The 25,125-nt window shown below is 36.1% G+C and overlaps 1 protein-coding gene across 1 annotated transcript in view; it reads left to right on the plus strand.

The window, feature by feature from the left end:
• The first annotated feature begins 201 nt into the window (after positions 1 to 201).
• Positions 202 to 25,125, plus strand: part of LOC145664025 (uncharacterized) — a 384,402-nt gene continuing 359,478 nt past the window's right edge. The window contains exon 1 of the mRNA XM_081730339.1: positions 202 to 404. The gene's annotated coding sequence lies outside the window, so the exon portion shown is untranslated. The remainder of the gene's footprint in view (positions 405 to 25,125) is intronic.

Here is a 25,125-nt window from a genome sequence, read left to right on the forward strand (position 1 = left end):
CGAGAGAAAAAAGCTGAGCTGAAAAAAAAAGAATTTATGCAGTACATAAAAAACACAGGTTTAGTGTATATTTAATCCAGCAGAGCATAGTTATACCATAGCACTAGTAGCACACATAGAAGCAAAACAGAGAGACATCCGGACCGATAAGAGACCGGATGTTCCGAGATAAGAACAACGCAGTCTACGCCAGCAGGGTGTGGAAGGCAGAATGTCCTGGAGTGTGCTGGACCGGGAGTGACCTTTCCGGAGCGGAAAAGAAATCGGACGCAGATCGAGTCTCGGTGGGTGCGAAGTGCGTTAGAGACGCGAAACGGGATCGGCAGTTTCGAGCGTGGACAGGTTCACAAAGGTGAAACAACACACAAGATGCTAGGAAGCATCAGAGGGAACCCAGATAGCAGGTGAGTATAATGAACACATAGCAAGGTGCTTATTTCATATTAATCTCTGTATACTGAGGCGTGAGGTTTTAAAAAAATGCAACAATGAGCAAAAGAAATGCAAAGAGGAGGTAACAGAGAGAGAGGGAGGGGGCGTGAGGACTAATGAATAAGTCACAAAGCGAATCGTAAAGGGACGAAGTAACAAATGCTTGCATAAATAATATCATAATCGTGGCTAATAGGCATATGAGATCAAAAAAATTAAAAATGAGGGTTCTAAAATTTCATGAAAAATGTCATACAGAAAGAAAAGAGGGCGACGTAAAATATAATCATGGCGCCTAGGTGTGGTTACGAATCACACAGGCCGCAAATTCGTAACAGAAGAGCGGAAGATCGTTGGTTGATGGAAACAAAATGTGATTGGTCAAGCCTGTGAAGAAAACATGGCCGACTAACGAAAGTGACGATGGGAAAAAACATGGCCTCCTCCATGGAGCACTGTATCCGATACAAGGACTGAAATACAAAGCGGCCAAAAGAAAACTAATTTGAGAGTCGTACAAGACAAAAAGTAGCATTAATATTATTATTATACTTATTATTATTATTATTAGTAGTAGTAGTAGTAGTAGTAGTAGTAGTATTAGTAAAGAAGGCCGTGTGGCAAATCCAGACAAACCAATGCAGTACCCTACGATACCATGTAACGCGAAATACATAAACGTGCAACACAACGAGGCTTGATAGCCTAACGAAGCCTAGGCAGGGCAAAAATACTAGAAACGGGCGGATGCGAATAACGGGGTCGTACCTCGAACGGGCCAGGAACTCGCCAACCCAGCAACAATAGTAGTGACATGGGGAGTATGATTGGTTGGCATATGCTCTGCTTGTAACACTCAAACAACAGGAACACATAAAATTAAATAAGGAAATAAAAAGCATACAACGGGAAATTAGTGTACTAAAAATTATGCTATTAATAATAACGAGATATAATTGTTTCTTTAAATTTATATATATATATATATACTAGCAGCGTTCACCCCGCTTCGCTGCGGTCACCCCGGAACGCAATAAACTTTGTTACTTAGATAATTTTTACTTTTTCGCTTTCAAATTGCAGTAAATGTTAACATTATAGCGCCTGTCATTTATGTTAACCCGCCGAGTGACACGGTCATGCGGGTTGCATATAAATACGTTTATTTTTACCTATGATGAACTAATAACAAAGGATTTGTACGTATGGACACTTGAATGGTCAATTATCTCAAGACACTGGTAATTAAAAATTAAAGTGATATGATAAAAACCATCTAGGGTCCAAATCCTAATAACCCCCCAAAAATAAAAGAAATTGGTTCAGCCGTATTAGCGTGATGAGGGAACAAAGGTTTTGTACGTTCTCTTTTATAATATATATATATATATATATATATATATATATATATATATATATATATATATATATATATATATATATATATATATATATATATATACAAGAAAGATAGTAATGCAATAAATCATTAAAATCATATATTGGAATGCAAAAACTAAAATAACATTGCAAGGAAAACAACTCACAAATAAATTGAGAGAGCTAACCAAATAAAACTAAATAGAAAAAAGTGCCTTGACAATAAAATGTAGCAACGAAATTGAAAGTACGAAATCCAAATAAGCAAATAGAAAAAAGTAAAGTTGCAACTGCTCAGTTTCAAACTATTTTCTTGATGAACTTCCTTTCTGTCTTTAGTTCCAGTGCGAGGTAAGATATGTGCTTAGTGAATGTATGCTTCAAAGCTTGCTTGGCTGCTTACTTATCACTGGGTGGTGTTTGTAAATAACTATATATATGTATATATATATAGGTGTAAGTTACCCTTCAGTAGACAGCTACTAGTATGTAAGTAGATGTAAGTGGACGGGGTTCGAACTCAGACACTCAGGCGAACTTCGAAAAAGTATCAAGTTAACATGATGGTAGTGAATGATAGGAATGATAAGAGTAGCTCACCCGCGGAAACCAGAATGGGTGTCCTGGTTCGAACTTGAACAAAGAACTCGGTAGGTGGAGTGACACAAGGGGGGTCTCAAAATGGCGGACACGCACATGGTGTTAGTGATACATAGGACTTGGAATATACATAACTATGTGTGTGTATCCCCCGGAAGTGTACCCAAGATGGCGGACAACTGATAAGAGAAACAACATTAAAATAAACTGTAATAGAAAGGACAATAGGAATACATGTGCGAATAATGAATATACACTTACAAGGGGTCAATATTCCCATAATATGGTGGAAGAATTTAAAAATAAAGCGGCCGCTAATAGTGTTATGATAACCAAAGAGTATTTAGTGAAACTTCTTTTTGGGGGGGGAAAAGTAATGATCAATTTGCAAAACTAATGGATAGAATTGCTAATGGAGATTGGTTTTCGGGACCCACCGGAAACAAAATGGCCGCCTGATGCTAGTGCAAGGATGTATTCTGAATTTGCTCCAACAAATGAAATTCAAATAGATACTCTTTTTCTACTAATAGTAGGCTATAGAGAGATACAAGGGGTGATTGAAAACCTTTGTTACAACTATAAATGTAATTATTACATGAGTTTGGTAATTAGTACAATAACTGATGTGGATATCAAAGTGCAAGGGTTGAGAAACAACATGCTTCAAATGTGGGATATACACACAATGATAGGTGTGTGTGTAGGAGTTAGTGTTATGGACTATTGTGTACGCAGTCGGCATATAGCTGAAATAAAACAAAATATCATAAACATTCATCAAGTTATCTCACCGACTGGAACGATATTTGCACTTTTCTCAGTCCATGGTTAGGTTAGGTCATCCATCTGAAAGAAAAACTAAAGAAGAGGTTATGCCTGAAAAAGATAGTGTTAACCATACACGTCAACGTCAACTGAATGAATTTCATAAGTTTACTACTAAATAAGTGCTTATTAGTACTAAAGAAGCGGAATACCTACACATAATTCCTACATCTAATGAATTCCTTCAATTCATTATTTCAAGACTCTACAATAATATTTACTAAATACTACATGATAGAATATATAATACAAAGATTGAATACTTATATCTTGATTATAATGATTGATCATGAATACTATTTTGAATACCTACATTTACATAGTGAAAGTCTTAACATATAGGATAACAAATATACTGATTACTCTAAATCTACTTATTGCAAATATATTTAAAAAAAACTTTTTTTTGCTATAGGCAAAATAAAAGAATAATAAAGCAAAAGTAATACAGATAGATATAATAAAAATGGATAAGGAAATTAGTTTAGTAGAATAAGCTTACTTGAATTATTTTGGTTTTAGCCCTAAAATAATCACTAAAGCTGTTCTCTTCTCTTATACTTATTTCTGTATATAGAGTGTCTGTGTGTATCTACTAATCATGCGCTTTCTTTCAGCAACTGGTTTACAATACAGCCATATATTCGGCAGGTTGGGCAATACGTGGTGTTTCATATTCCGGTGATCGGTTAGCTCGCTGGTGCATTTGATTTGCACATGTTACTCGAGGGGGTAGTGTAGGTTTGCGAATCGAAAGACGATAATATAAACCACCGATAGTCATAAGAAATATGCATAGTAGAACATTGATGCTGACACTCACCGACACGAATACGTTTGATGACGTACGAGACTCTTCATGTAGTGGATCTTCAGATAAAGTAAATTAATCAACACCTGCTGGTACTGATAAAGGATATTGGGTTATCCATTTGGATGGAATCACATGATGGATTTTAGCCTGTAAGGTACTTGTCGAGAGGCAAGGAAACTTTGGACGTAGAGTTACATTCTGAAAAGAAAGTGTACATAAACAACCGAGTTGCACGAAAATAGCACCAATTTTCTGAGTGGCCCTCAGAGGGATGTCAACTGTAGGACAAGTAACTGTTAGGGTTTGTTCTTGCGTAATCATCAGTGATAGAGTAGTATAGTTTAAGTAACTTGTAGACATTTCATACGGCTTTACAAAGCAAGTCCATTTACAGAACTTATTAATATCTTTCGTGATGCCTTTTAATTGAGCCTTTATACATTCAACATATGGTAAAAGCGTCATGGGCGGAGAAGTCAATAGACACAATAATGCGCTATGAATGTCACAACTAGTGTACAAAAGTTGGTCCCCTGATTGTCGATATACTATGAATGATTGCGGCATTTCTATATGACAAATGGTGTTACCTTTCCGAAATGCAATAGGTGATACTACATAAGCTTGGTAGCTTATATTCCGCTCTATGACATGTAACTTAATTCCTACTACGGCGTAAGTAGAAGAGATTAAACATTCTGCTAGTGGATAATTGAATATAGAAGCCGGGTCTTCAGGAATTATAGTTAAGGTTTTTCCTTTTGAAGCTAGTCTAGCCTGAATACGATCTACTAGTGAAGATAATTCGTCAAAATCTAGAAAACTTGGGTGCACTACTCTTCGTTGACAAGCTGTCAAAAGTTTTTCAAATTCTTCAGAAGAATTGATTTTTCTATTCCGACTAGTAAAGAACCATGTTTCATTAGCAAATGAAAATAACGTACGATAGATGTGGTTGAAATTATCGTGAGATAATAACAGACGTTTAGTATGCAAACGCGTAATGGTGTGAAAGTACGAACTGGTTGACGGGTCGTCGGCCGAAATAGTTTCCAAGGAAAAAGATTGCTCCAATTTACTAAACCCAATTGATGATGAGACATCTTCTGGGTATTCAACTTTAAAAAGAGTGACCACTGATGATTCATAGAAAATCGGGGAATTAAAAGGTAACATATTCAATCCACCGTGAATAACTATCGGTATTTCAAGGGATTGGATCATTACAACTTTGCTACAGGCCATACAAAAAATAAATAGTCAGATGGACGTTTCACTGGACGTTGCATGTCTAGTGATGCGTGGGGAAGGTAGAGGAGTTCCTAGGGAAGTCATATGTTGAGTGTCTGCCTCTAGTGTCTCTTGTTGAAGCGGACGTACTTGGGAAAGTAAGGGTCCTAACTTGTTACAACATAAGTATGAAATAAAATATAGACAGAACCCAAAAATAAGAATAGCCAATAGAGCATATGATAAGGATTCTACAACTTCGTGCATTAAGTTTGCGTGCGCTGATGGCAATAGAAATACAGACGAAAACAGTTGAAGCCGTAGCTGATACAGAACCCATAATACTATTATCGAGAGTACTAAATTCCATACATAGATAATTGACAAATAAGGCCGTGGAGATTGAATGTTAGAAATGTGAACTTCATGTAACGGCAATTGTGTTTGCGAATATGTTTTCGAAATTCGGAAATGGGGTATCTTGGCCGACCAATTGGTGTCAAGGCACTGATTGAGGTGTGTATATGCAAACGTTGGCCCTTTTAATTTTAGTGATGGAACTTTAGACCAAGGAGCAGGTATTAACATTTTTAGTGTTAGGTCTCGGTCATTTGTAGCAGGACATGAGAATGAAGGTGGAATAACATGATCATCGGTGATGATTGCCTTACACTGACATGGTAATGACAACTGATATGCTCCAGCTGTAGTAGGATCCAAATTTAATACAGTTTTCTTTTTCTTGGGACACTCTATAAAAATTTCGCTCGGTGGATTCGTGATAGTATATAAGTTAGGCTGGATCTCTGTGATAAGTAAGGTTGTTCCTTCTTCACAGCGAAATACACAATAGTTGCTAATTTCTTCAACTGTTGCACTCTGAAATAAAGTTCCTGCGCAACCGGGTGATTGAACTCAGTCCCCTTGGTAGGCTGGAAGAAAGCAAAGACTTTCTCGTTTAGGATCACATGCAGCTAATTTATCTGTAGCTAAAATTGAAATGCCTTGATCACGTTTTACAAGAATCTAGGTTTGATGAGAAATTATACAGGTAGCATTCTCATACCTGTACGGCACGGTTACTAATTCATATACTTCTGCGGGACCATTATCCTTAGTTATCGGAATTTCCAGGACAATGCTTACGTCATCCTCAAATTAATGACAATTTGCAATAGGAACGGTATAGTACTTTTATAAATCAGAAACGGGTATTGCTAATACATAAGAATGCTGACGTAATCTATTTTGAAGTTTAGTGAGGTCTAATTTAAGTTGAGATGGAGAAATCATAGAAGGTGGTATTCGTTGAGACATGCAATGAGTAATGATTGCCTGATCTTCCGAATCTTTCATATGTTGAATTAATGAATTGTAAAGTCGCATAGCATAGGTAGTTAGGAGTAACTGTTTTCGTTCAGTGTCATTTTCCAGTGCCTGATTTAAAGGCTTTTGTGTGCGTTTTATTTGTTCTTCTAATTGAGTAATGGACGATTTTAGCTGAACATTAAAATTCTTACTAGCATTTACAAACTGAACTAAATTTCGATGTTCCGAGAAAATTTCTGATTTCATGGCCTCAACTATTGATTCTAATTCCTTTGTTCTAATTGCTACTTTGTCTACTATAGCATCCGTTGCTACAGAACAACACCAATGCAAAACATCGCTAAAAAAATCTATGCTACGCTTAGTTCGGCTTTCGAAGATATCAAAACTTAACCTACTCACATTATGCGATTCTATGATCGTCGCCAATTCGTCAACATGCTGGACTAATGAACAATAAGAGAGTGTATGATTGTTGATTATTGGGCAAATTTCATCTTTAAGATTCTGACTAATTGCAGAGTTCTGCTTTAGATTTGGAAGTTGAGTGACTTGTTGATGATAGACCAAAGGAATAGTAGCTTCGTAGGTAATTACCTGAGAGAGCTTGTTCCAAAACGCACCGGTGGTTACTGTTATGGTGTATGGATTCTGATCAGCTGAAGTAATCAAGATGCAGATGAGCAATATAGCTTGAGGTAGTGAATTAGCCATCTGTAAGAGAAGAATTAGGAGAATCAATTCTCTCCTAAGATAAATTCATGCCACGTTATACTTCTAGTTACTGCACAAATGACAAAACATTCATTATGGCGGTTATAGCGGATCCTGATTCTGAACGCCAATCCATGTTCCCTTCGCAATCTGCGGAAGAATTTTAATAATTTACGTTTTGTCACAAAAAGCCAAATATTAAACAAACACTTACATTGTAAATTTTCGTATCGATTATATGCCTCGAGTGATAGAAATACTCGAATTGCTCTTGGTACTATTTCGTTTACGTATTTGGATGAGATGCCCTTAAAACTTAACTGCCATATATTTTCGATCCAGTCCTCGATCTCATATAGAACGTTATTTGCTGCGATGTGTGGTTGGTTTGCCATGCTGGTTCAATAGTCAAATTCGGACTTCGAATTCAGGTTGCGTACCTACAACGTGAGCATAGCAATGAAAGTGCAAGGAACATTACTGTTTTTTTTACTGAGGATAAACTATCAATAAACTCTAATATTCTACCGAATACCAGAGATTACTCCACATTTTCATAGTTCCATACTTCTTCAACATCACCGTACTGAGCTCGGATTACAAACAACCGATACATTTAATACAAACTTGTGACAGGACAGCATGGGTTGTTGTGTAGATGGAGAAGAGTTAGGGGACATTCCCATGTTGAGGGTGGCATGTCATCTATAGATGGGCCAGGCAAGTTTTCTTTAATATTCATAACAAATCTGTTTTGTAGAATATCTTGTAATACTGCCACATGGGCACTGCTGCGAGTGTATATGATACTACCGCGACGAATTGCTCCAAGTACTCGGGCTCTAAGTTGGAATTCGTCTAAGGAGCCCATGCCCCAAGTGATTCCTGTGTTTCTTTCATAAATGTTGTGTTGCTCTTTCTCAAATTTTGACAAAGTTTCGAAATGGCGTGTTGGTCTTACAATCTTATGATCCATATATGAGTTCCTACCAGCTACTAAGCGACTGGAAATGATAGGGATCAAAGCGAACTCGCGAATTAGATAAGAGTTTACGGTGTACATACCGTTAAAATCAGCGATGAAGATTAACATTTAACTACGAATAAATGAAAACATTTAGGTCACAACGGTTAAACTAATAGTTTCAGATACTGGCATTTACATAATGTGTGATACACAAAATTGTGAAAACTTATAAGAAATGCAAATAGATAACTTAGAGAAATGATCTTATTCCTGACTCTGGGAAGTACTAGGTTGAGCATTTCTTTGGGAATCGGAATTACCCTTACGCTGAGGTGCACTATTATTAGGTCTTTGTTGGAACCTTGATGGTTTCTGATTACGCGAAGTTTGATTTCGTTTATTTTGTGGTTGTTGGAATTTACGTGTGTTACGGTGATACTGATTATACTGTCTGCGCTGTTGATCGCTGGTATTTCTATTGTATGCCTGATTCTGTTGACGGCGATACTGGTTCGAACCCTGACGATAATGTTGCGATTTTCAAGAGTCATATTACGCAGTTGTTTTATTAGTGCCCGAACAGATGGATCTTGGCGTCTAGGACGCTTGCGAACTGGCTCTTCCGAACGTTGAGCCTGCTTAGTGGTAGTGCCTATTTTGGACGTATACTCATCTATTGCCCTTAAGTTGGCTTGATGTTCTGCGGCTTCGTAAAGCTGTAGATGTTTTTGTAGGTCATCTAGCGTTTGGCAATCCTTAGTTATAATGAATTGAAGGGCTGGACTGTCCAAACCCTTTAGAATATTTCGGATTTTCTCTTTCTCATCCATAGTGTCGTTTGCCCTTTTACATAAGCGAAGGACATTAAACATGTATTCATTGTATGATTCATTCGGCAGCTTCTTTCTCTGATACAATGCTGCAAATGCATCGCCGATATCTCCAGGTGATTTGAAAGCCTTAAGAAGTTTATCTCTAACTTGATTGAAAGTGACCCTTTCAGCGTTCAACTCGGTACTGTGAACTTCGAAGTAATCGCTAGCACTACCTGAAAGGTATGGGAGTAGATATGCCCTCTTTTCGGCATCACTCCACTTAAACATCTGAGCCGCGCTTTCGAAATCATCAAGAAAACGCGTCACATCCTGATGAGGTTTCCCAGAGAACACATCAATTGGGAAAACTGGAATTTTATTATGAACCGTCACCTGGGGTGTCTCTTTGGTATCCATCACAGAAGGGGTAGATTGTTTGGAATGTCTACTTGGTAACTCTAATTTTATAGAAACGTCACAAGGACTAGACTTACAATGACTACGTGTACGGGCTGCTACTGGACTCCCAGACATGTATTGTTCCTGCGGTTTCCAGATGATGTTTTCCTTTCTACAGTTTGCAAGAAGAGAAAACAGTCCATCAGGGTAGAGTTTAAATGAATATTGGTTCAAACCCGGGAATCTTGAACTTAAGCTGCCTACTCGAAGAACCTTAGGAACATTTTTTTTTTTTAGAGTAAAGGGCGTATACAATTTTTTTTAATGAAATGTATGTCTTCGAGACCTAGCCGGCCTGGATCAGGAAGACACTCATCTCTATCTAATTAAACAACTGTAAAGAGACACCATAGAAGGAAGATGATTAATATTTTTTTTTTGTTTTTAGGCTTTAGTATCAGAGTTGATAGGATTGCCTGGAGACCATTTGCGTTCATGAAATGATTTTAAGCGCTTAACATTCACCGTAAATTCCTTGTTATCACTACCAAGTGATCTTAAGACACAGGTGTTACGAGGTAACACCTTGAGTATTTCGTAAGGACCAACATAGTGCTTTCGCTCTAGTTTATGTGAACGACCAGGTTTCCTAGCGTAGGACTTTAATAGTACTTTGTCACTTATTTTATACGATATTTCACGCCTTCCTTTATCAAACCGTTCATCTTTAGCCTGTCGCTTGGCTAAAGCTTTCTTGGCAACTTCGTGAATTCTTTTGAGTCTTGTTTTGAACTCACGAGACATTGGTTTATAACATTGCGTCTCCAGTTCATTAAACAACTTTGGCTTTCTGTTATACACTAGCTCGAAGGGACTATATGGATGCAAGTCTTGTCTACTTATATTATAATCGTAAGCTGCTAAAGGAACGTACTTTGCCCATTGTCTTTGATTCGCATCAACGTATTTACTTAGGTATTTGGCCAAGGTATAATTCCAATTCTCTACACGCGCTTGGGACTTTGGGTGATAGGAACTACTGAATACCTGCTGTATGCCTAACAATTTAGCTGTCTCCTTCATCAGTACGGAATGGAAGTTACTTGCATTATCTGTTTGTATGATCGACGGAGGACCATACACACAGATAATATTTTCAATCACGAAGTTCACCACACTTTTTGCAGTTACGGATCGCAAAGCTCTGGCAACAGTATACCTGGTCATCTTACAAGTGCAAGTGATGATATATTTATACGAATTTGAAGGAGGAAGAGGTCCAAAAATATCGAGTTCCATGCAATAAAATGAATGTTTAGCATCTACTGGGCAATGGAAACCTTGCTTAGGTCTATTGTCAGCGTTCCTCTGCTGGCAAGGAAGGCAGGACTTGATATAGTCTCGCACTATTCTTCCCATATGGGGAAAATAGAAACTGGTGTTTATCTTTCCATACGTCTTTGTAAAACCAAAATGCCCACCATGCAATTCGGAGTCATGAGCTTCTAGAAGAATTTTCGGAATCTCTGACTCCGGAATGCACAGTTTGAGGTCATCTCCCATTTTTTTTAACACATAAGGGCGTGCGACAGCACCAGTCGGGTTGTCTTTGACTTCCTTTATTATTTTGGAAAAGAATGAGTCCTGTGCTTGTTTAGCCGCCTTTGTTTCTGCAGTATTTACCCGAAGATAATTCACCATGGGTCCTACTTCTCTTAGATCGCGCTCTTCTTGAGACAACTCAGTAACAGGATACCTTGATAAACAATCTGGGACATAATTTGTTTTTCCTGGTTTATGCACGACTTTGAAAGAATATTGTTGCAGTCTTACTGCCCATCTTAAATATTTTCCACGAAGAGAAGTGAGATTGCGTAAGTAGCAGAGACTACATGCATCAACATACACTACGAAATCAATTTCACACAAGTAATGATGAAAATGAAGAATACTTTGCACTAATCCTAAAGTTTCGATTTCCGGTATTGAATAATTAGATTCAGGTTTAGTGAGGGTTCTGCTATAGTATACAAAAGGATGTCTTTTTCCATCCTTAACTTGTATGAGAACCGATCCAATGCCTTTCTGGCTTCCATCTACATGTAATTCTGTTGGGAGTTGTGGGTTAAACATCTGAAGATCTAAAGCCTCTGTGAGTTTCCGTTTTAAGGTTTCGAATGCTAATTTCTCTTCTTCCCCAAAATGAAATGGAACTGAAGGTTTTGTTAGTTCAGTGAGAGGCTTAGCTATGATGGAGCAATTTTTTATGAATCTCCAAAAGAAGTTTACACAACCTAGAAATGAACGAACATCTTTGACAGTTTTTGGTTCGGGGATTTTAGTGATTGCTTCGATTTTTGATGGAACCGGTGATAGCCCATCTCGCCCAATTTTGAAACCTAAAACTTCTAAATTGTTATATGCTATATGGCATTTCCCTGGGTGGAGTCTCAGATTAGCTTCTCTTAGTCTCTGAAAAACTAATTTGATTCTTCTAACCCTCTCAGGAAAGTCATTAGCGTATACAATGAGGTCATCAAGAAACACGACCATGATATTGAATTTCAAAGACGCAAATAATTTGTCCATACATCGCTGGAAACAACTTGGACTGGTTGATAAACCCATAGGAACTGTCTTAAAACAGAACAAATCTTCACTACATATGATTGATGCCTTTTTCTGATCTGGTTCCTTTAGTTTGAACTGATAATATCCGCTACGGAGTTCTATGGAGCTTAGAAACTGAGAGTTGCCAATGTAATATAAGAGATAATCTATCAGAGGGGCCCGATATTGGTCTCGAACTATGTACTAGTTGATTTTTCGGAAGTCGCAAACGAGTCTATTTTCACCATTTTGTTTCTTTACCACTAACACTGGAGATGCGTAGGCAGATTTCACTGGCCGAATTACATCTTGAGCTAGAAGTTTGGCTATTTCTTGTTGTATTATTTTACGCTGTGAAGGCGTTTCTCTATATGGTGCGGTACTTATGGGTACATTTGTGAGCATTTCGATTGAATGTTCATATTCTGGAGTTACTGTAATATCCTCAACACGCCAGGCAAAAATATCTTGGAATTCGCGAAGTAAATCCACAATCTCTGCCCGTTGAACAGGCGTGAGATCGGGTGAGATGTCTATTTCAGTGGCTACATCATGTTCAGAAGTCGCCGACTGGACTGATGAAGAGACCTGGGGCTTATCTTCGCTTTTCTGAGTCGACCGATTTACTGAAGCAACAGATTCAGAATGTATAATTTCGTCATATTCTTCTAATTTACCTATCTTGGTACCTGAAGGGATAACGGTGGTCACATGATTGCAGTTAAGTACTAACACTTGACCTTCCAATTTTGGGTCATATGAAGTACGTGGTACAAGACATCGAAACCGGTGATGTAACTCATCACTAGCTTCAATGTACACCTTAGTAAAATTACGGTAATCAGTTCTTACTTTTACTACCGCCATTTGTTTGGCGGGGATCTTTATTTCGTTAGCAGTGTAAACAAACACTGATGGCTTATATTCTTCTATGTCCTGAATTTTAAAGATCGACCAAGCATCATCATCTAAATTCTCTTTTTCAACATTGTTGTTTGTTGGACTTTGTTGTTGTTGACCTTTAATTTGATCTTGAGTAGACGTGTAATCCCTTGACCTACTCTGGTTTAGACTACTCCTCGAATTTAGTTTCCTCTGTGGTCTTTGCCATTTATTTCCTCTTGGTTCGGAGTTTTTGGTTCGATTCCTACTGTTGGTGATCACATTGGAATCATTGCGTGCATTTATGTCAGGAGGTCCCCGTGGTAAACCTGAACGTGTGAAGTAGTAAACACGTGATAAGTTTAACCTGGGTCTAAACCTAGACTTGGTACATCTGCGGCTTGTCCAAAAATAAACCCGTCTCTTGGGTTGACCTGCAGGGATTTTCAACAGCAAATAGTTTGGGTGGATGGCAAGTGAATACTTTTGGATAAAATCATTACCCAAAATAACACTATGTTCGTTTTGTCGACCTTACAACAAAACCATATTTAGCCACATACGGTTGGTATAGCCTTGGTGATCCTTTAAGTAGAAACATAACCGAACAACTGAAAGTACTTCGGTCAGGTTTCCACCTATAGTCTGGATTCGAACTGTGTATTTAAGACGATTTGCTATAGAAAGCTTGGGTGATATTAAACTTTCGTGACACACGGACACTTCACTTCCCGTATCCAAAAGAGCGTTTGCCAATCGCCCTCCTAACTTAAGACGAACCGTGGGGAGTGACGTACTCAATTGTGGACCTTTGACAACACCAACGGCAGACAATTTAGTTTTCGTGTTAGAAATATCATCCCTTATCGAGAGAGTCAACGCACTACGTGTTTTCAGATTGTCAACACTTTTTAAAATACGTAATTTCCTAATAGCATCCTCTAATGATCTCACTTCAAATAACATAAGAGTCTCAGCATATGGGAGAGGGAGAGCTCGAAGCAAATAAAGTAACCATTCCCGTTCGGTAATGTCAGTTCTTACTAGCAGCCAATCTCGTTTGTAAGTGTAAACAAAAGAATCCACTGCATAATCGGGTTGGAGTTTTCGCTTCAGAAGATCCCGATGCAGATAGGATAAATACTGGTCGTCTGGAAATGCTGTTATCAAGAGTTTTTTCAACTCTGCAAACGTTTGCATTTCTGCTATGCGTGGTCGTACTACTTACTCCCATGCTTGAGCACTTTCTCGAAGACATAATGAGAAACAGGAAATTTTCTTTTCTTCAGACCATTGGTATGCTTGAGATAACAGCTTGTAGTCTGCCAGAAAACGAGTAACTGATTCACCTTTGGCTCCCTTAAAGACGGGAAAGTTTAAAGTAGGAGCCCACACTAACTTAGATTCCTGGGTACTTAACTCAACACGAGGTGTGAACGGTGAAGCCTCAGGAATTTCTTCTTTAGGATATTCATCCTGTTTGGGAATGTCACCTGGTTGTACATGTACCTGTAGAGGAGATGCAACTTCCTCTTTTCGTATTTTTAGAGGGTCCTGAGGAGTTGAAGTAGCCATTGGGTTATGAAATTCATAGCTACTTGACATGTTCCCAGGGGAATCCGAAGATGAATCTGAGAATACGGTGCGTGGTTTCGGTGCAGGTTTCGAAACCGTCTCATATTCAGTAGTGTCCAATGGTTCCTCATGCCTGGTTTGAGGGAGGAATGACCCAACCATAGGCCTTCCTGAACATGGCGTTTTCTGCAGTTCCTCATCATTCTTAGCGATAGCTCCACATTGCGAACAGTGCACTTGTGAACACTTCGGCCAAACACTTGATGAATGGGAGGCTTTCGACCTTATAACCTTAGACCGCTGCATAAAGAAAGACATGACCGAAACAGAATGGAACTTCAATTTCTAATGACAAAAATACAGCCCATATGCTGAATAATGATTAACATATTCTCACAAAATATTCATGGAATACAACATGGATGGATAAAAACCTTCTTACACTTAAATAGAGGCAGGCATACTCTAAACAGAAGCAAATAGGAAATGTGAAAGGTAAAAGGGCGTATCTCGGACGAGCCCCCAAAGTTCTCACGGCTCTGTTTTCCCGGCAGAGAAACATGAGGTAATACAGGTTAAATTTTGTCTAGGGATATAGGGATCAAGATACATCCACCTAGTTGTACCCTATACTGTTATCCTAGAAAGGATGGGTCTAGGTCTAGTATAAAGGAAGAACTCTTTCTTCATTTAACAATATACAATTTATTAAAATAAAATAAAGATAACAACAAAAAAGAAAGAAGAAAACAGTTTGCAAAACTCAGAATATATTAGGGGAGTGCTGAGACAATATTTTGTAAGCCTTGACAAATTATGACATCTTGTCTGTCTTTAATAACAGAATAAAGTAAAAATCAAAATTACAAATTACAATGACAGATACTAATTGAAATCGTTTGCAATCAATTAAAGAGTTAAATTATTCTAACATTTGACAAATAATGTATTTAGTTGAGAGTTCTCCACTAGAACTTTGCCATATTGAATTTGTTCCGAGGCTGCCTGCCGAAAACAAAAATAACTTAAAACAGAAACATATTTACCTGAAAACTGATGGTAGGCTTCGTACAAGGTGTTGACACTTGACGAACACTATACTTTCAATCGCACTCAACTATCTCAACTCACTCACACTATGTTTCACGGGTTCAGTCATTTTATTATGCCCGACTCCGTCATTGGTGACGCATGTAGTGGTGTGATATTCTGGATTTTTCCAGAAAGCAGGATGAGTTTCCTCTTTACGTGTCAGTGTGAGGAGGGAAGAAAGATAGGACAAGAGAGTTACGCAATTGCTTATCCGGAATCTGTTTACTTCAACAATCAAAATAAGTGATTGACTAAGGAGGGAGAGGGAGAAGTCGCATATTCTGGAGAAAGTATCTCACTTGATCGGAAGCATCACATCACTCCTATCCCAAACTTTATGACATTATCATACTGACATTTCCTGAATTGTGTGGCATTACTTGATTCATATCGAGCCAATATCCTGTTTCTTGCAAACTAGGTCACGTATGCACTGGTCGTGCAACATAACCTTGTGATGTTTGTTGTTTGCGTTTTCTTGCCTAGTCATCCGATGCCTTTGCGTCAGGAAGAAAACGAAGTGTTTACATAATTTCCAGGTTTGGATGAAACTAGAATGCATTAGTCAACCAACCGTTATCTCTGTATTTCCTCTCTTCTTGAATCACTCACTCCTTGAGGTAAATTGGACAATTTAAAGGAAATAGCAATCAAACATTAAGATTGTTGTTCCTATAAGCAATGCATATGTAGAACATAGAAGGAAATTATAAAATTTTGTTTCCAATAAAGTTAATGAGAATTGAATTAAGAACCTAGGAGTATATAGAATGGTCACGAAATATAGCCCGTGACAGTCTTAACATCTTGTTCTCAAGTACTTTCAGTGTATGTTCTTCTTTCGGAGTAAGCGACCATGTTTCGCAAGTATATAAAACAACAGGCATGATTATCGTAAAGTTCACATTTTTGAAAATTTACGACAACAACATATTCTGAACTGAATAATAACATGAATTCCCTGCTTGTATTCATGATTTTATTTTTTTCTTGATGATTTTTCTAGTTTTGAATATCACACATTTTAAGAAATATAATAATAATTATTTACTTGTATATCATAGTTCAACTTCATGCTTTTACTGTATATTCGATATCAATCTCAGATTTACAGCAATTATTTATGCCTTTGCTTAAACCATTTTCAGATTCAAATCTTTACTCTCGGTAAATTTCGGAATACTGTCTAACCTTTATTCATAACTTATTTCCCAATATATATGATGACTTCAGCATAATTAATATATTCTTAAATATTGCATTCACGAGTTTGATTCCCGGTAGGGACAGTTTGTCAAAAGGTATAAAACCCATGTTCAGATCAACCATTCCCGGTTTTCGTCTGTTATATGTAAATGCGGGTGTAGTACCTAACCTATAGGTCCCCAAACAGGTTTCTTCCTTCCTTCCTTCTTTCTCCCTTATTTCTCATGGATTGTATACTCGCCAAGAGACGGGCAATAGATGGCAAAAACCCAGATATTTAAATCCTAAATAATCTTACATGATAAGAAAAAGCTCAAAGAAAAAATTTAATACCTAAAAATATGTTAGTAAACTGTGTAAATTATAAAGTTTCCAAGTTTACCACCTACCCCTCCTCCATCCTCACATGTAAGAATAGTTTCATAAAATTAGAATTTATTTTACAGATAAAATATGTTTTCTATGCATTCAAAGAACATCTACCTATTGAAATACCTTTATATGTATACGTATATGTAATAGGTTGTACATATCCTATGTGAAAGTCTTTGGCTCGATCCCCACACACACTCATATGTTCGTTCATTTCATTTATTTATTCTTTATACTAGCTAAAAGGTCAAAGATTTCAGTTCAACTATAACTTCTGAGTGCGAGTTTTTCCAAACGTTTTATCTTGCCAACACGCGATAGCTTTAGCCATATTACATTCAATATGCAATAACCATAACTTTTCTAGTGCTTACCCAACAACAATATACTTTTTACGTGCAACAACGTGTTCAATAACGGACATTAAAAAATGGGAAGCTAAACAAGTTTTGAAATTGTTCCTAAAAATTCTGGCATTTTAAAAATTTCATTCATAAAAAGGACTGTGAAAAACTATTGTTTTTAATTTTATTACATCACAATCAAAGTTTAAAAATTACTTTCCAAAGGAAACGATAGAATACATAAGCCTAGTATGCTATGCATACAAAAGAGTGAAAGATTATGTTCCATATTGTGGATGCTGAAGAATGTTCAAATGTGTGTGAAATTATCTTTATTCCCTCGGTAATGCATTTTCGAAAAAGAAAGAGATACATTATTTATTCCTTGAGTTTAATACTCTTGAAACTAAAATACAGTTTTAATCTTTTTTATACAATGTTAAAATATTCACTGTTAAACGTTACCCAATAAATCATTTCTTATCTGTTATTCATTCCCAGTTTTAACATTGACCACCTCGTTTTATTTTTTAAAAAACGTAATTAATCAACGCTCGTGCATGCATTCGTGTAACCATTTTAAATCGTGTTCGTTCAATCTATATCTTGTTTTGTTTCGTACTATGAAAATGTGGTTGGGAAAAATAAAAAAATAAAATTGGACGGTGCATTAGCTCAGTGGTACCTTTTATGTATCTGTTTTGAATGGTATTCATTTTGTGAACATCATTCATCTCTCTCTTAGCTTAAAGAATATATTCAATGGGACAATCGAACAAAGTTGTATGGTACTAGTCTCACATTATCACAATTCAATTTCTTCTTTTCTTACAGGACATGTTTTCTTAAATGAAGTTTTCTTTAGCCCTATCAAATAAATGCCAGGATGGTACGTATTAAAACGAGTTCTGAGCGATATCTTCCCAATTGTTTTTGTCGCTATTAGATATCCAACATGATAAATAAATAAATAAAATTGTTTTTGCCTTTTGTGCTTGCAGTCCCAATTTTCAAAACACTTACAAGTCATGCAAATTATAGCTTACCTTCTTACTTATTTTTTTACACCAATAGTAAAATTTCCAAGATCGTTCACGTATATATTTTAAACTAGTTAGTTAAGTACATATTTTGGTATTTGGTATCCCAGGTTTGATCCCGGTCCCTCCAGCTAATTCTTTTCAATATTAACAATATAAATCTTTATTTGTATTTGATTAAAAATAGTAGACATTTAGCGGGTAAAGTCATTCATTCGATTCTTGGTAAAGCCAGTTTGTGGCGGACAACGTTGTGCCCGTGCGTTTTCACAGGGCACTCCCGTTTCCTCTCACTTTTTCATTCCACCAAACTTTCTATCTTTGTTCACATGCTCTAATCATCGTTTTCTTTAGCCTAAACTGCATATACGTGGGACGTTAAACTGAAAGGTTTGTTTCTTTCCTTAAAGTATGTTATATTATATTTCAAACCAGTTTTTCACATTTACCAAATAGTTGGTATACTAAACAATCAGCATTATGTTAAATTCTTATCAATAGTTGAAAACTCTGAACAGTTTACTATTACAAAAGAAAAGAAAGAATTAGCATTCGAAAATGTTGTTTTAATTCTTATTGAAGTAATGTATGGTTCGGATTTCCGTCTTTTACGTCCAGTGTTCATATAAAAAATCATTTTAAAGCTGTAAAAGAAAAAAGAAATTCCACTAAGTTCAGATTTCATTTTCAAAATATATTTACCGAGCTCCTTTATGGCTAAGTGGTTAGGGAAACCGTCTTTCTTATGTATTTTGTTTATTCATTCAAAACATCTTTAACAGCGACTTAATCATAATAACACACTTTTTAGTATTTTCGAAACTTTCTATCGGTTCACACAAGTGTTCGAATAATTATGAGCTTTAAGTACGACCACACTTATTAAGTGTTCTGTTAAAAGATAGGCACAGCTTCCTTTGGAAGCGAATATGTTAAAAATACAAGCCAAATAAGCAGGTTTTATTTTCCGGTGGAAGCTCGTGTAAATCAAGTTAACCTGTAGGATCACGTCTCGCGTAGCCTCGCTGCTTAAATCACTACAAATAGTCTTGTGAGGATATACAAAAAATATCATTGGTATTAAAAGTAGTGATAAACCCAAATTTCATCCATCCATCCATCCATTCGCCCGTCCATCAAAAAATATTTACCATGATTTCAAGTAAGACTCTACACTTTACAGTCTATGAAAGAAAACTGTGTCTCTCATGAATAGAAAGAATTTTCATCAAACATTATTTCACACTATTATGACGATACATCAGCATTGTTAAGTAACTCAATCAAAGTAATAAAGTTGAATAATGCTATTACGTTAGATTTTGAAAAAAGAGTAGAAATTCAGAAAAGAAAAACACACATTTTCCGTTGCCCAAACCAACACCGGCGGAACACACATTTATTTTACAATATATATACAACTATTTACAAGTATTTTAGAATTTTCTCTCTCAGTTTTCTTCTTAATATTTCTATCTTCTTCAGTCTTTCATATTTGTTTCCCACACCATCAATATAATGTCATCTTCCCCATCGTTCACGAACATATCAATTTCATTATACTCTCCTCCCCCACCAATGCCGCTGATGGTGTTGATGGTTCAGCATTCATTACAGGTTCCACTGCTGGTGCTTTTTGATACCGGCGGGTATCACTACTTCCATTGTTGGTGCTTCTGGTACCGGTATTATGACTACTTCTTCCATTGGTGGTGCTTCTAGTACCAGTGGTATCACTGCTTCTTCAACTGTTCGTGCTTTTGGCACCGATTCTACAACTTTTGCAACAGGCAAATAACGCTTCGTTTTGTGCTTTTTCTTCTTTAATTCATTTTCTTCTTCCTCTCTTCTTCTTATCTTTCCTTCAACATTGTATAAGAAGGTTTCCATCTTTCAAACTAATCATTGTGGTTATATGCTGAGGTCGTTGCTTGTGGTTCAATGTTTCTAAAATAAAAATAAAAATTGTTATTAATACAACATATTTTACTACATGATAAAACAAAATATAACTACTATTTGTAATGTGAACAATATACACCTAATACTAATAAAATTACCATCATAAAAATTCCTAACACTAATCTTCTATAAACCCTTATTATTTAAAAAAAAAAAGCATATTATACGATCTTAAATTATCAAAGTTTTTCACTTGCTTTCTTTATAATAATCAGCATACCTGTCTTTTTGGCATGAGAGATCCAGGTTTGATTCCTTGTGGAAGTTCATATGGTTTGGATTCTCGATAAATCAGCACGAAGAATATACAAGATATATAGAATATATAGCGTTACTGGTGTAAAACCTAAACCTAATTTCCAGCGATAGTTCAATTGGATCGGATTATATCGCCACGAACAATGTTTTATAAGAATCTACAAGATATAGTCTCGCTGCTGAATGAGACATTAAACTCAAACTAAAAAAAAAAAAAAGTTTCAGAGATATGTGTATGACCTATACCTAATTACCAGCGCTACCTCAATTAATTTATATTATCAATAAGACATTCCCAAACAAAGTTTCTTTGTTTTGCGAAAACTCTATGCCCAATTCCCAATAAATGCTCATATAATTCGATTTGGCCGTTATGAACAATATTTGTTTTGGAACCTACAAAAGAAATATCGGTGTTCAACATTACGTTAAACTCAAAGCCTACTTAGTTAAGAATTTCAAGTCATTACCTGCGATACTTTGTTAGAAATTACCAGATCAAAATATACATGTTATCATATGGAGAGTTAGAAACCTAAGCGAAGAGGAATAAGATTCCCTTATCCTGAGCTAAAAAAGTAAAATTTACAAATTTAAAGATATAAACTGTTATTTTGTGTATGACATAAGTTCATCATGATCATTCCCAATACTCGTTTCTCCTTTATTGTTATATCGAGTCAGCACTTTTGATATAAGAAACATGTGCATGGGATGTTAAAGTTCTACTACCAAATTTTAGCATACTTACGAGGAATGATCGGAAAGTAAGATTACAAAACCTGCAGCGCAACATGTATATGGCTATATTATTTCACACACCCAATACAGGTAACAGATAGTACGTACATTCGGTTATTTTTCGACATAGTCTCTATATCGATTGAAGCAATTCTCGTATCATGAATGAGTTTGACGGAATCGAATAACTGATCGCACATCTTCGCGAGTCCAGTTTTTCAAATGAGCCATTATTTGTGTCTATCTACAACTACGCCGTAGGTGGCGCATGGCTGAAACTTTTCACAGTTGAAAACTAAACAAAAACAAATATCGGTCTTCTAACCTTAGTTTCTGATCCTCCCTCGTAATAAACGTTTCTTACAATGAAATTTATGAGCACTTATAAATTTTAAACAATTCGCTGAAACTAGAAAACCTAAGCATTTTTTCTTTCCTATCAAATGACCGATTTTCTATAATTCATGATTCTTTCAGGAATTTATCTTCAGAATGTAGTAATTATTCTTTTCCCTGTTATGATGGGAAAACAAAAGGTGCAACGTACTGTTATCTATTTATTAAAAATGAAATATTAAAAAAATATCCAAGTCCAAAATCCAAGATAAATCTTTAAAAAGCTATATTCTTCGGAATAATTGTATCTCTAAATTTAAATTTGGTGTAAGTAAATAATAAAACCAGTAAAAAGCAAGCGCGGCTTGAGTTTTCCAGAGTTACATTACGCCAAAGGTGGACAACTAGAAAGTAAGTATGTGTCTCTCTGTATAAAAGAAGTCGTGAGTAGGCCTAAGTGACTAATTGATCAACGCTAAGGCCAAACTTAAACCAGAAGCTTGAAATTTTAAGAGCATGGACGTTTTCTTCTGTATTCGTGCCCGTGTCGAGTCCGTTAAATATTCAACAGTGCAAGACAGAGCACAATATTTTTAAAAATGCTAGCTCGTCTTTGGTGCTGGTGTATTCCTGTTCGATTCCTGATGGGAGAGAGTTAAGTCTTCGTCGACTTTTAATTTGACAGAAACATTAGGTCTATTCCCATGCAAGGGCGCCGATCCGGGAGACCCAGGGGGCCCCAAGCACCCCCAAAGCTCATGTGGACCCCCGCATTGTATTTATGAATATACAATATTTGGCATAATTTGAATTCAATTTATCTTAAAATCCTCATATGTGCCTTCTGCAACATACACTTGAATGCCCCCCCCCCCAAAAAAAAAAGTTCCAGAGAAATCGGCGCCCTTGCTCCCATGTTATATGGGCCCTGAAAACGAACACTAACTTCTGCAACAAACAATACACTAGGTAACAGTGAAAACGAAATAAAAAATAGTTATTGCCCAACTTTAGTTCGGGTTTATATGTAACTTACATAACTAACTACAATATAATTTTATTATTTTCTTTATTTTATGTGTAAATCATTATTTAAATTTGACGTAAGTCAAATTAAGTACATTTTCATCTTGATAACATTATCACTTGTCAACAGTTTCAAGTCTCTAAAATATTAATATTACCATTCAAAATATTTTTCTTAAGAAATATAAATCCTAACCTCTGTATGTTATTGTTATTATTTCACTCTTATATTAGTGGAAGAAATTAAGATTTCCATTTATTCAATCCAGTTAAATCCATGTTATTGAAAAGGAATAGTTTCCTCAGGACTCTTTTGTAAGTGCACCGCTAGATGGCATTGGATTCTTATACTATCACGAAGACAAGTCTACCGTTGCTGCTAACAGATGGCAGGGGAAGCATAACTCCGACGCTATTGCGGCTTTCTTTTCTTTTTTCTTTTTTCTTTCTTTTGTTTTCATTTCTTTTGATTATTTTTTTTTTTTTGGCTTTGATTTATTTCTCAATATTTTAAGAGGTTTACCGCCTTATGCAGATTCATTTTGACGTACGATTAGCGTCATACTAAAGACCGGACTACTGCTTCAAACATATGTTAGTAGAACTCTTTAGTATGCCACTAATTACGCGTCAAAACGACTCTGCATAAGGCCCTTAAAGTTTAAATGGCTTTTTGAAATTAAAATGCAATTGCGCCATATATGCTGAATATTTTCAGGAAATATTGAATCTGGAAGTGAGATCTTTATATTTCAACACTTAAAGAAAAAGTCACAACTCATAAAATAAGATAAATGTATTGAAGTATATAAATAACACAATGATTTGTTTGTCTGACATGATTTAAGAAAAAAAAGATGTAGGATCCTTATGCTATAGCAAATGGTTCAACATATTTAATAAAGATTGATTCTATATTATAACTTTTTCTAACTGATCGACAGTTGACTAAATTTAAATTTAGTAGGAACTCTAGTGTCAAGCGGAATGTTCCCTGTTTTGTGGTGTGAAGATATATAAAAGAGTATATTTCCCTACTAGCATTTTGCCAGAATTGCTCTTATATGAAAAGTCGTTTAGTTTTGCATGCTTTATTTCATCAGTTTTGTAATAGCTCCCCAGTGCTTACGAGTTTCTTTATTTTCTATTGCGCAACGAATGTATATTAATAGTTGACAGCCATATTATTAATAATATCTATAGTTTACCAACGTATTTATTTAAAAAAAAATCACGAGAACTAAACAAAATTTTGGCCCAGTAAAATTTACTAAAGTCGCCAACGCAGCAACTCGCCGCGGAAGAGAAGAAAACGAAATTTCCAAGTTCGTTGTGGGTACAGGAGTATACAAAGACAATATTAAAAAATCACATCGTACGGATTATTATTATTTTCGAAACGAAATTAGCAGCAGCTAACGATCATAGGCTTATTTTATCAATTTTGGAATAACATTGAAAACAGTGAAATAATATTTTGAAAACACTATATTATGACACTAGATCATACACGAACAATTCCTTGGGATCCTTGGTTCGATCCTAGCTCGCGCCATGTGAACTTTGTAGTGGGCAAACACCGTGAGCGTGGCTTTTCTCGGGGTTCTGCCGTTTCCCCCAACTTTCTTCATTCCACCGTTTCACTCATTTCTCATAATCACCATCTCCTTTAGCCTAGCCGGCATAAATGTTGGATGCTGAACTTAAAGATTTGTCGTTAAAAGTTACTTCATATACGGAATGTCAAACAACAAATTAAAATATAATTTCACTAAGGTGGTGATCACTAACTACTAGGTTACTTTAGAGCTTACGTTTTTATAAAGACTTTGCTTTTCCATGAATATTGGAGGAAAACAGAGCATTCATCAGCCTCTTTAAGTTTCCTGTAGAGTGTAATCTGACTCACTCACGACGTTACTCATAAAAACAGGAATTCTTGTGTAGGTTTGTTCATTCACTCTTAATTAAATACTACAGTAAATTAATAGGAGTCAATATCTAGTTTGATATAAAGTTTTCTCAACATAAACTGTTAACAAATCCGATGTAAACTGCGTATTTTCAGGAAGAAAATCGATACAAATATGTATACGGAATAAATGATAGCATAAAAATCAATCTTTGCTCACAATTAACAAAGGAACGCATAAGAAATATGTGAAATCCATAT

This window comes from Thermobia domestica, chromosome 1 (assembly GCF_964235325.1).
Source record: "Thermobia domestica chromosome 1, izTheDome1.hap1.1, whole genome shotgun sequence".
NCBI lineage: Eukaryota > Metazoa > Arthropoda > Insecta > Zygentoma > Lepismatidae > Thermobia > Thermobia domestica.